General features: G+C 35.5%; 1 long non-coding RNA gene across 3 annotated transcripts; it reads right to left on the reverse strand.

Annotated features, from left to right (window-relative positions):
• Positions 1 to 3,044: 3,044 nt before the first annotated feature.
• Positions 3,045 to 12,298, reverse strand: LOC140010404 (uncharacterized). 3 transcript variants are annotated; one of them, XR_011817721.1, is made up of 3 exons: positions 8,645 to 12,298; positions 8,498 to 8,544; positions 3,045 to 8,384 (listed from the first exon to the last, which is right to left on the reverse strand). It is a non-coding gene; the product is annotated as an uncharacterized lncRNA (long non-coding RNA). The 3 variants fall into 3 exon arrangements; XR_011817720.1 differs by having other exon boundaries at positions 3,045 to 8,544; positions 10,300 to 12,298; XR_011817706.1 differs by having other exon boundaries at positions 3,045 to 8,544.
• Positions 12,299 to 13,364: the final 1,066 nt, after the last annotated feature.

The raw sequence follows: 13,364 nt of genomic DNA on the forward strand, positions 1-13,364 counted from the left end.
GCAAGGAGGGTGCAAAATGACGAGCAAACACATCCAAAACAAGATATTTATCAAGCACAAAAGCTGGTCAAAAGTGGCTGCCGGACATGACACGTCACAATCCGGCCGGAATCTGGCCGGATTTCCGGCCGGATTCAAGGCAGAATCGAAACCAATTTTTTTTCAAAATTGCAAGGCAATCCGGCCATCTATCCGGCCAGAAACTGGCCGGATTTCCGGCCGGATTTGGCCCTTGCCATTTTTCGAAACTTTTCTTTTCTTGTCCGAGTTGAAAAACTGTGCTACTCCGCTCGTCCAACAAAAATATCCATAAAATGAAAACCCTACTTTTCGGGGCGTCACAATCATCATATCAGCACATATACCCAAGGTGGGAATTCATAGAGCCTATTTCAACCATTCCAACCCAAGCAACAACAACAATAAAGAAGCTACAATCTTCAAAACAAAAAATTGCAACATGAAATCAAGAGTTGTGGTTACTTCCCTAGTTCTTGAAGAAACCAGAAATTTTGGCGTGAAATACCCCTTAAAACAGCCCCTATCCAGCCATCCCCATCACTTTCTTTCAAGCTAGAGCAAGAATCCAAGGAGTTTAATGGTTGGAGGATGAAGAACAAGCAAGCTTGAAGCCAAAGAAATGGAGTTTTCCTTCTTCCTTTTTCTTCCTATGGCTGCCGACCAAGACAGAGAGTGAGGGAGTGGTTTTGTGATTTGGTTTTCTTGTTCATTTTCTTGTCTTGAGGCTGGCCGAGAGTGAGGGAGTTTGGTGGTTTAGTTTTCTTGGAGGAAAAGAATGAAATAGTAGCATGTGTTCGGCAAAAAGTCAATCCTTCACTAGTGCTCAATAGGGTTTCGTACCACCGTTTTCTCTCGGGTTTGTTTCAATTGTACACTAAACCTCCAATGTAGTTTCTTTAATATGGTAATTATCCACTCTTAGTAGCCTAGTATTAGTTTCTTAAATCTCCACTTATCGGTTCCGACGTGAAAAACGCGAACCTCCAACTTGCGCGCGATAGGGCGAACATTTGAATTCACTCACATCCAATCTCTCAATTAACTTTTCTTAGTCTACTAATGATCATTCTTAATTTTTCATGATTATTGCACTCTTGGATCAAATATAGCCTCGAAAAACATGTATTCGCTATTTCTAGCTAAACGAGTGGTAGAAAAATTAAATTTACTAACGAAACATTTTAAAATTATAAAGGGACATTTTTGCATACAAATGAACTTAAAACGGGTGAAATAAATTATTTGGGGTAAACGGGTGAATAAATAATTAAATAAGTCAGTAAAATAAAATTAAAATAAGTAAAAATTCGAGCCCTCACAAATTGGGCAGCTAACACTCAACACTGATGGGTATTCCAAAGGGAATCCTGGCATGAGTGGTGGAGGTGGAGTAATTAGGGATTCCGATGGTCACCTAGTGTTTGCATTCTCAGCCTTTCTTGGTGAAGAAACCAGCTTATGGGCAGAGATTCTAGCGTTATTAATAGGGCTCCGGTTGTGTGTAGGAAGGGGAGTGGCCACTCCTTTTGTTCAATTAGACTCTACAGTCTTAGTGGGAGTTCTACAACGACGATTTCATTGCCCGTGGCATGCCCGGGCCGAGGTAGAGCAGATATGGCAAATGGTTACGGAGGTGGGCAGGTTTTCGCATTGTTTCGAGAGACGAACAAAGTAGCAGATGTATTGGCTAATGTGGGCATGTCCAGGATCCGCTTAGAATTTATGACACCCTACAGGCGGCTCCGGGATTGGCTAGGGGGGCAATTCGACTTGATCAATTGGGAGTACCAGCTATTAGAAGAGGGAGAAGGGCCGTGAGAGGAGACATTTAGCTGTGACAGGAGAAAGTTTTCCTTGTGTTTCGAACTTTGTGTGCCTATGTCTTGTATTCGATTCTTTTATGAATAAAAACTAGATTTTTTTTTTTAAAAAAAAATTTCCTTGTTTTCATGGGTTTCCAGGTGAAGATCCTCACAAGTATCTCAAGAAATTTCATGTGGTGTGTCCGACTATAATGTCTCAAGGAGTCACTAAGGAGCAAATTAAATTCAGAACTTTTCCATTTTCCTTAGTTGATAAAGCTAAAAATTGGCTCTATTATTTGCCCTTTAAATCAATAACCAATTGAACTGAGATGAAGAATTAGTTTCTTGAAAAACTTTTTCCTGCTTTTGACCTGTAAGCATTAGGAAAGATATTTGTGAGATCAGATAGTTCAATAGAGAGACCCTGCACAAATATTGGGAAAGATTTAAATAGTTATGTGCAAATTGTCCGCATCATCAAATTCATGATTAGCTTCTCATCTAGTACTTCTTCGAGGAATTATCATCAATGGATAGGAAGACAGTTGATGTTACCAGTGGAGGAGCATTAGCAAATAAAATGCTCATGGAAGCTAGGAGACTAATTTCGAGTATGGCTGTCGATAATCAATAGTTTGCTGATAGACAAGATTATATTTCCTGTAAAGTTAATGAGGTAAGTGCTTCTTCAATTGAACAAAGATTAGATTCTCTGATATCTCTTGTGAAAAAATTGGTTATAAGGCAAGGACAGCAAGTTAAAACATGTGAAATTTGCTATACATAGAGTCATCCCACTGATATGTGTCCCATACTCCAAGAAGACTTGAATACTCATATGAATGCTATTGGAGGCTTTGCAAATCCCCTCCAAAGGAGATTTGATCCTTATTCGAACATGTACACTCAAGGATAGAAGAATAACCCCACCTTTAATTATGCAGTATGATACTAACCCGCCCTGAGGTATGAACTTGTATCCCACATAGTCCCCGATCTAGACGAAGGAATCAAGTTGGCTTGCGAAGCAACCCTAGAATTGCTACCTCTATGATGTGAACCTTGGACTTAACCTCAACCCACAAGCACTCGAGTAAGTGAAACGATGTTACGAGTAGAAGAACGCCACAATCAAGGTGTGTACTTGATTGATAAGTTCGTTGAATACTCTCGAACAATTCTCAAGTATTCAAAAGGGACTCTCTTAGGCAAGAGAAAAGTGTAAACACTCAAATTTCTGATGTATTATTGAATGAAAAAAACGGTTGGAGGTGTGGGCTATTTATAGCCTTACATAGAGAAGAAAACCTAAAGTGATGTGGAATTGGTCTAGAAATCCTAAAGTGATTTGTAATCACTTATTTCCTAAAACTAAGGACTCAATTCAGCCCTTGTGGATATGTGGGCTTTGGCCGAACTTAACTAACAATTAAATAAGGCAAGGCAATGGGCCATTAAGCCCTTATTACACACGACTCACTAAAATAGAAATTTGACACTCAAACAACTTTGGATGGAGCTCCTAATTCCACTTCGCTTGGCTCAAGAGCTTGAATGAGAGTATAGCGGATTGTTTTGTCTTGCTCAAGCTCGGTTTTAATGTGTGCATGGTCAACTCCCTCGTAGGTGGTACAAACTAGTGTTTGCATGGACTCTTTGAGCTTCTTCGCACGTACCTTTGTCATTGGACCACTTAACTCGGTTTGGTCCACCTTCACAGACTCATGGTTAGCCATCCCTCTTGCATCATTCCCCTCCTCTTGAAGGCGATTTGTCCCCAAATCAAGCTCATCATCTGCAAGAAAAGGACTTAAGTCAGCCACATTAAAAGTAGTGTGGACACCGTACTCACCTGGCAAATCTAATTTGTAAGTATTATCATTGATGCGCTCCACCACTTGGAAAGGTCCATCTCCCCTAGGCAAGAGTTTGTTGCATCGTTGTACGGGGAACCTCTCTTTGCGCATGTGAATCTACACCCAGTCACCTGGTTCAAAAATCATCTTGCGACGACCCTTATTAGCATGACGAATAAATTGAAATGTGCGTTTCTTAATATTATCTCTTACCTTTTGGTGCAAGGCACGCACTTGCTCAGATCGTTTCAACCCATCCAAGTTAGCTTGCTCAGTTATAGGTAAAGGTGATAAATCCAAAGGTGTGAGAGGGCTAAAACCATAAACGACTTCAAATGGTGAGTAGTGTGTGGTGCTATGGACTGTGCGATTATAGGCAAACTCAACATATGGCAAACAATCTTCCCATGACTTTAGATTCTTTTGGATAATTTCACGCAACAAAGTAGAAAGTGTCCTATTAACTACTTCAATTTAATCATCGGTTTGAGGGTAACTAGAAGTAGAGAATAAGAGTTTAGTTCCTAGTTTACTCATAAAGATTTTCAAAAATAACTAAAGAACTTGACATCTCTATTACTAATAATGGTGCGTGGCATTCCATGTAGTCTAACAATTTCCTTAAAGAATAGGTCAGCTGTTGCGCCCCATTTTTTTTGAATGAAAATAAATAATTACGATTACAAGGTTTTATATAAAATGATTTTTGATTTAATTTTTGAGTGAAAAATAAGCTTTTGATTTTTAGAAAATAAAAAAAGGGCCTAAATGGGACTTAAAAAATACGACGATTTTGATCCAAAAATAATAGTTTAAAAAGGATTTTTAATGAAAAGTAGGAGTTGCCACTTCATATAGAGTTAAGGTGTACCAAGTCATCTAAAAATGAAATTTTAAATAAATAAAATAAAAAAATAGAGAAAACCCGTTTTAAACTACTCCAAGTCTGCGAAAATCAAGAGAAAAAGGGATCGGGAGTCACATTTGACGAAAGGGAAGGCAAGAATAAAATCCAAGGCACCTTTTCAACTTAGCCAAGGCTAGTTGCGTGATTTAATAAAAAATTTTCTTATTTTAACCTAAAAATTTATCACATTTGAATGTTACTAAATTGACGCAAAACCTAAATCTGGGAGGATATCGGGGGGTCAACATGTCTCTTCAAATTGTAGTTGGTGCAAATCGCATTAATTGCGATGCTCAAAAGTGATTATTTGAAGAGGTCACGAATGTGCAAGATATGAGACTCGAAGAGAAGAAGAAAAGAAAATAATAATTATACAAATATATATGACCTAGAGGAATGCATCATAACGGGTGTAGGGAGGCTAAAATTCGTGACTAGATTTTCCTTTTTATAGAGGGAATATGAACGTGCTAAGACTAAAGAGCCACACTCGTCCATATCCCATATTCGAGGGGTGTTTCCCTATCTAACCAAGCAAATGATCTTATCTAGTTTTAATTTTCTTAAATGGAATGCAAGTCTACAGATCATGTTTCACACATAGGGGTAGGTAATATATATATATATGTGGGAAATATGGGTTAAGGAATATATATATATATATATAAGGGAAATGTCATGCAAAATGAAAAAAACCCTAAAAAATAGAAAATATGCATGGAAATGTAGTGATTGTCACACAACATGATATAACGCGTGGATGGTCCCAAAGGGTCTAGCGTTGGACTAGCCCATGCCAATAAGTTCTCACTAGCATTGGACTAGTGAGAAATCGAAAAAAGGGTCACAACTAGCGTTGGACTAGTATGAAATCGGAAAAAGAGGGCCACAACTAGCGTTGGATTAATGTGGTGACGTCATGCATTTATTATAATCAAATAAATCATATAAAGCAAATAAACACATAATCACATATAGCTCATAGCACATAAGCATGATATCTAGATACAAGCATCTAAGAAAGCGGGCAAAACACGTAAACACATAGGCATGCAAAACACACAAAGCAAATAAAGACCTGACTATTACATTGAGGGGGTTCTAACTACAATCTAAAGGGGGAAGGAATAAAATAAATAATAAAATAAAACCTAACTATTACATTTTGGCATTTAAATGCCTCTCAAATAACCAAAATTAAATTAAAATAAATATACAAAATTAAAATAAATAAAGAGAATAAATGAAATAATAAAAAAAATTCATACAAGCATGCAATTACACACATAAAATCACATAGGAGCACATAGGATCAAGTAAAATCAAAATAAAGGAGTAGAGTATACCTCTCTTGATTTGGTGACCTAATGAAATACAATTTTCTTATTTACTCTCCAAAACCAAAAAAAATGGTCAATGCATCATTTTAATTAACAAATAATCACAAGAAATGGAAATAAACATGACATTGAAAAATCAAAACATTTAAACGAAAGTAAACAACTTATATTTAAGAATTTGAATACAAGCAAGGGTCTAATTGAACAATTATAAAAGTTTTAAGGGTCAAATTAGTATTACAAAATCTTAGGAGTCAAAATTAAAGAAAACTAAAATGAAAGGACCAAATTGCAATTAAAAAAGGACTTAATCGAAAGAAACTAAAGTTTTTAGGATCATAGTATAATTAGGCAAAAATTGAGAGGTTAAACTGCAAAAGTTTTGGAAAATTTCATAAATCACAATTTTGGGGGGCAAATTATGAAATTCTGAAACTCTGGGGCTAAATCACAAAAAAAAAAGAAAATGGAGGGACTGAAACTATAAATTTAGACAAGTAGTCATCTTCTCTAAACAGATTAATCATCAGCTGTGGTTTTCGTCATGCTTTGCAGACGAAGAACACCAGAAAGCTCAACTCTGGTCACTCCCAAAAGAAACGAAACTCGCACAAGCTCTCTCTCACACAAATTCAAGATGCAACTCGAATTCATACAAAGGAAAGGATAAGAAAAAGAAAAACAGGAAAGGCGCGAAAAGAAAGCACATCAAGATTTTTTCAAAACTCTCGTTTCCACCCTGAAAATCAACTATTATGTTTAGACAAACATTGAACTGGTCGAATATTCATTTTTCTCACATGCAAAATGCAGGTCAATCATCCTTCAGGTAAAACTTTCAGTTGGGCATTTTATCAAACAATAAATGGGCATGAAAAAGTTCAATGATTCCCTACTCAATTGAGGTTATGGCTAGCCTTAAAATTGTTAGAAACAAAAGGGGTTTCAATCCAATCAACACATAAAGCATGTATACCCCAAATTCGTGGATAACCAATCAGGGAAATTGCAATAAATAAAGTCACGGAAGATGTGCTTTGAGAGCTTCAAGAATCTGTGCTTGAAGGAAAACTGAAATTTAAAGGAAAAGAACAGCTTACAATGCTCTCTCTCGGTGAAGATTCGTCGGTGATGATGGTGGATTCCGGTGAGCGACTGCAACTCTATCTTTTCCTCCATTCCTTAGCTTTCTTTCGCTCTCCCCTACTTTCCTTCTTGCTCAGTTTCTGGTTTTTCTTGCTTCTCCCCGCCTCTGTTCTTTCTTTTCTTTCCGGTTTCTTCCCCCATTTCCTCTGTTTTTTCTTGTTTACCTCTTTCCCTCTCTGAAGCATCCCATTTTCCTCTCTTGTTTTAGTCCCGAAGCTCCCTTGTCAATTTTCACAGGTTTCCCTCTTTTTCCTTGCTCTGTTTTTGCAGCTCACCCTTTTCTTCCTTTTTTCCTTTGCTTTTTGCTCCCTTTTTTTTTACCCCGCCGCCAGCTCTTTCTTTTTTCATTTTCTTTTGTTTGTTTTTTGTTCAAATTCTTCTGGGTTCAACACTTGTCTTGCCACTTACCCCCTCCCTTTACATGTGTTGTGATAAAATCCAAGACACTTGTCTAATATTCCCTTAACACACTTGTCTAACATGCATGCCCTCCACCTAGCCATGATGCATGGCCTCCATCTATCCTCTTTTATTTATTTATTTTTTTTTCAAAATCAATTTAAGTAAACAAAAATATAAATTCCTAATTGAAATTGGATAATTGCAAAATTTTCATTTATTTTAAAGAATTTGAATCTTAAAAGGTTAAAGGATCAAAGACAAATTTTTTTTTGAATTTTTGTGAAAATTTTCCTTTTCAGAAATTTAATGCAAAAACGTTTTGACAAACAAAAATGATTAACCTAATTTACTAAAATAAATAAAGACTAACTATCATCTTGGCAAACTTAATCAAATAAAATAAAATAAAATAAAAACAAGAATAAATAATAAATAATGATAAATAATAAATAATAAATAATGATAAATAATAAATAATAAAAATAAAGTTTAAATTGAATTAAAAATTAAAATTTTGGTGTCTATAGCTTGCCCCTCTTTGTCTGAGTTTCGAAGAAATTTGAGACAAAGAGGTAGACACCAAATATTTACCTGTACTTGTTCTGCAGTGAGCTGAAACATGTAAACATAAAAATCAGTGGGATAAAACCCTAACCTGCCAAAGCATCGGTCAGTGGAATAAAAACCCGAGCTTGTCGTAAATAACATCGGTCAGTGGAATAAAACTCGAGTCTGCCTTGATAATCGGTCAGTGGGATAAAACCTGAACCTGCCGTGATAATCGGTCAGTAGGAGCCTGCCGTGATGATCGGTCATTGGGATATAACCCGAGCCTGCCGTGATGATAGGTCAGTGGGATAAAATCCGATCCTACCTTGATAATCGGTCAGTGGGATAAAACCCAAACCTGCCATGATAATCAATCAGTAGGATACAATCCAAGTTTGCCTTGATAATCGGAAAGATTTTTGCAGAATGCTTTTCTGTAAAACTTTGAAGATTCTGATGAAGGAAGCTAACTCTACTCAAAGAAAATTGCCTCGGTGTGATGTTTTTGACATTTGGACCTGTAAAACAAAAATAATCATAACAACAAATAATGCTACCACCATTTGATCAAATCAACTTTCGAAAAATGTGCAAACATGAGTCTTTAAACGTTCTTACCCGCTGTTGCAAAAACTCAACTTTGCTCTACGAACTGCCTTAAATTTTCATAACTTTCAATGCTGATGGAACATGCCATTTAGCATTCAGGCACATTCAATAAATCACAGGGATTGCCATTTGATAACCCAACACGATAAGTGAGATTATGAAACACATGAAAAAATATTTTGTCGCGCCCCATTTTTTTCGCGATGGGCAAATAAAAGTAGGTGTTTATAAAAGATGTGATTTTATTCAAAAATAAGTAAAAAAGGACCTAGAATGGGACTTTAAAGAATGCGACAATTTGGGTTCAAAATTTAGTCTAAAAGGGTTTTTAAGAAAAAATAAGAGTCACCACTTGGTATTCAATTTGGGTGTACCAAGTCATCCGAAAAATATTTTTTAACAAAAATAAAATAAATAAAATAAAATAAAACCCTTTTCGACAACTCTAGATCTTTGAAAAACAAGAGAAAAATGGGTTCGGGAGTCACGGTTGAAGAAAGGGAAGGCAAAGGTTCGATTAACTCAAACTTAAGGCACCCTTTCAACCTAGTCTAAGTTAGTTGCGTGGTTTAGTCAAAATTTTCTTAATCTAACCCTTGAATTTATCACATTTGAATGTTTCCTACATTGATGCAAATAAAAATATTGAGAGAGACAAAATGTCCATTCAAGGGTTTAATTGGTACCAATCGCATTAATTGCGAAAGTCAAAATAATTCCTTGAAGGATCACGAGTATGCAAATGATGAAATCAAAGAAAAGAAAAGAAAATTAAATTGTATATATAAGTATAAGTGATCAAAGAAAGAGGAAATGCAACATAATGGGTATGGGAGGCAAAAACTCGTGACATAATTTTCTTATACAGGGATTAATTGGGCATTTAAACTAAAAAGTTATAATCACCCATTTCCCATATTCAAAGAATAATTCTCCTAATATGAACAAGAAAATAAACTAATTTATTCCACAATTTCTTAAATGAGATGCAATTCTAAATGATATAATTAACACATATAGAGGATAGGGAGATAGTAGATAATAGGGAATATCATGCAAATGGGAAAAAATCCTAAAAAAAATAAAATATGCATGAAAATGTAATGAATATCACACAAAAATGAATCTAATGCATGAACAATCTAAGGGTCTAGCGTTGGACTAACCCATTTCTAAAAGTCCTTACTAGCGTTGGACTAGCAAGTAAATAGAGGGAGAAACCACAACTAGCATTGGACTAGTGTGGTGATGTCATGCATTCATAATACACAGTAAAACAAATAAGAAATAAATTAAAACAAATAAACACACAAAGAGCACATAGCACATAACACGTAAGTATGATATTTAGATACAAAGATCCTAAGAAAGCGAGTACACACATAAGCACATGAGCATGCAAACACTTAAACAAATAAAAACGAATAAACACCTAACTACAATCTAAAGGGATAAAGAAGAATAAAAAATAATAATAATAATAATAATCTAACTATTACAATTTGGCATTTAAATACCTCTCAAATAATTAAAAATTAAATTAGATAAAATAAATGAAATTAAAAGTGAATAATAATAAATAAAAGGAAAACACTCAAAACATGTAATTGCACATAAAACACGTTGGAGCACATAAAGAAATTTAAAATAACAAAAGATGTTACCTCTCTTGAAGTGGTGACTAAGTGGTGGTGAAATTGGCTCTATTTAGGCTCCAAAATGAACAAAATGATTAAGGCACCAATTTAATTAATAAACAAATCAGAAAAAATGAAAATAACATGAAATCTATCAATTGAAGTATTCAAATGAAATATAATTAATAATCTAAGAAGAAAAACAACTTTTATTTAAGAAATCAAATCTGGCAGGGACCCAATTGCAAAGATTAACAAAGTTTTGAGGTCAAATTATAATTACTACAAAAATTCAGGGTCCACATTAAAGAAAAATAAAATTTAGGAACCTATTTGCAATTAATTAAGGACCTAATTGAAAGAAACCTAAAGCATTTAAGGTCACAATACAATAAAGTAAAAGTACAGGGACCAAACAGCAAATTCATCATCCGATCACTTAAGAAATTGGGCCATTGGGCTATTCCCATTATTATTTTTGGGCCAAAGGCCATCAAACCAGCACAAAGGTTTAAGGAAAAATATACAAGCCAGCCCATATTTTATCCAAACAGGTCTAACCTAAACCCCAATAAAAATCAGCAGGTCAGCCCATCTTTTCACCAATCAAGTTCCTGCAAAGTTGTGGGCTTTAGGCCTCTAAACCCAAATCACAAACCCAACTAAAATAACCAAAATCCATTATCAAAACACAAGCAAATAACCCTTAATCCAAAATTTAAACTTATTCACCAAACCCAATAAGATAATAAATTCACTAAAATAAATTAAGGTTTAATTATACCCCAAATCACATAAACAACATGCTTAGAAATACACTTAAAATATGAAAAAGAAGATAAAAACTCAATAGGGACATGACTGGTTCAATTACAAAAGCTTTTGGGCCACAATGTAATTATTTGAAAGTTGGGGGGCTAAACTGCAAAATTTTCAGATTATCATGCAAAGCTTCGGAAATCATCTTCTGCAACTCTATCCTACAACATTCTGTCGGTGGCAATGGCTACCACTGACGGTGCCACCGGTTGCCAATGACCGGCGATTTTTCCGATCACCAAAATTCTCAAAATACACCCCCTCACTCGATTTTTCGCGTGGATTCCATTTCTGGAATTGATTTTTACGAAAAACGACCCGAAGGTGGACAAAACGCCAAAAATAGCCACAGTTTTACTTCCAAAATAACTCAAAACTCACTCAAAAAATATAAATTTTATACCGAAACATTACTCGTGGCTTCTACAATCTAACCATGATCTTAAAGAAAAAATAATCTAATTTAATTCAACTCTTCATTTTTCTCTTCTGTTTGGATTTTGTCAAACATTTAATATGCATATACAAAAATCATTTCCTTCTCCTTTAATCTAGTTTATAACTTATCCCACAAGACAATAATAACAAGACCAGCCAAAGAAAAACATAGAAACCACCAAACATGCATTAAATCTAGTTAATTAAGAAAGAAAAAAAAACTAGAAAAATAAAAAGAAAGAAATACCTTCTCTTGGCTGAGGCTTCGATGCAATTTCTAGCTCCAATTGTCCAGTTGCTGCCACCTTTTTTGTTGTGCAAATGTGTTGTCCAATTGCTAGCCTTTTTCTTCTTCTCCTGTCTTTTCTTTCTTCTGTCCGATGCCAAGAGAATGAGCCAATGGAGACCGAGGACTTGTGTAGCAAATTTGGAGAACTTCGTTCTTTTCGTCTGATGCTTGGAGAGAGTCGAGAAGGAGAGTCCCCCAGAGAGGGAGAGAGTGAGGAGCCAGAAGGAATTTTTCTTCCTTCTATGTTTTCTGCTTCTGCCCCCTTGAGGACCTTGGAGCAATTTTTTCTTCTGCCCGAGAGAGAGTCCGAGAGTGAGTAAGGGAGATGAGCCAGGGCTTCTTTGTGTTTTCTACCTCGCAGCCTAAGGACCTCTGAGAGTAAGTCCCCGAGAGAGTTTTTCTTTTCTTCTCTGTTTTGTCCGTTGGGAGTTCCAGGGACTTCCTCTGCAAATTTCTTCTTCCCTCCTTTCTTTTGTTCCGTTTCTTGGTCAAAAAAGAATGGGGGCTAGAGACATCATGATGTCTTCCACCTTTTCTTTTTTTATTTTTATTTTTTTTATTTAATTTAATTTTTAAAAATTTTTGTTTTTACAAAATCGATTTTTCTTTTTGTTATTTTTTCTTTTGCTAAAACAAACCTGCAAATATAAGAAAAATGCATAGTAAATGTAAGAAAATAAATAACTCATTAAATAGAAAATAATCAAGAAAATATTTAAAAACTGACAAAAATTTGGTATCTACAGCTTGCCCCTCTTTATCTAGGGTTTCGGAGAAACTCAAGACAAAGACGTAGACACCAAATTACTTACATGTCTCTTCTAACTGCACATGAGTTAAAAGAAACAAGCCAACACTTGGCTGAAATTATTAAACACAAGATGTAATGAAATTACAAGACACGTGATTGAACTCATGTAAAGTTGCCTACATACCCCGCCATGGGAATCAGGTCAAACATAGTTCGAATACAAATGAATCACAATGAAAGAAGTGCATTGACTGTTTGTGATTTTTGCAAAGTCAAAAAAGTCTGAGTTGTCAGAACTTCTAAACATGAAATACAAAATGAATGATAAAGCACAATTATTAATCAAAATAGTCAAGAAAAGTATATTGTCATAATTAGAAAACGGTGTGTGGAGGGACGCGGTTACACTCCAAGCAGGGGGGCAGAAGGGTGAGTGGCGGACACTGAGATTCGCCAATAAAAAATTAAATTTGATTGTTAAGAAGGAGGGTAGAAGGGTGCGCGGTGGACACTGAGACTCACCAGCGAAAATTAAATTTGATAAAAAGGAGATAGAAGAGTGCACGATGGACGCTGAGACACACCAACAGAAATTTAAATTTGGTAGAAGGGAGATAGAAGGGTGCACGGTGGATGCTGAAACTCACCAACAGGAATTTAAATTTGTTAGAAGGGAGATAGAAGGGTATGCGATGGACGCCGAGACTTACCAATAGGAAATTAAATTTGGTAGAAGAGAGATAGAAGGGTGCGCGGTGGACGTTGAGACTCACCAATAGAAATTTAAATTTTCAA

The sequence above is a fragment of the Coffea arabica genome, chromosome 1c, assembly GCF_036785885.1.
Source record: "Coffea arabica cultivar ET-39 chromosome 1c, Coffea Arabica ET-39 HiFi, whole genome shotgun sequence".
NCBI classification, from domain to species: domain Eukaryota; kingdom Viridiplantae; phylum Streptophyta; class Magnoliopsida; order Gentianales; family Rubiaceae; genus Coffea; species Coffea arabica.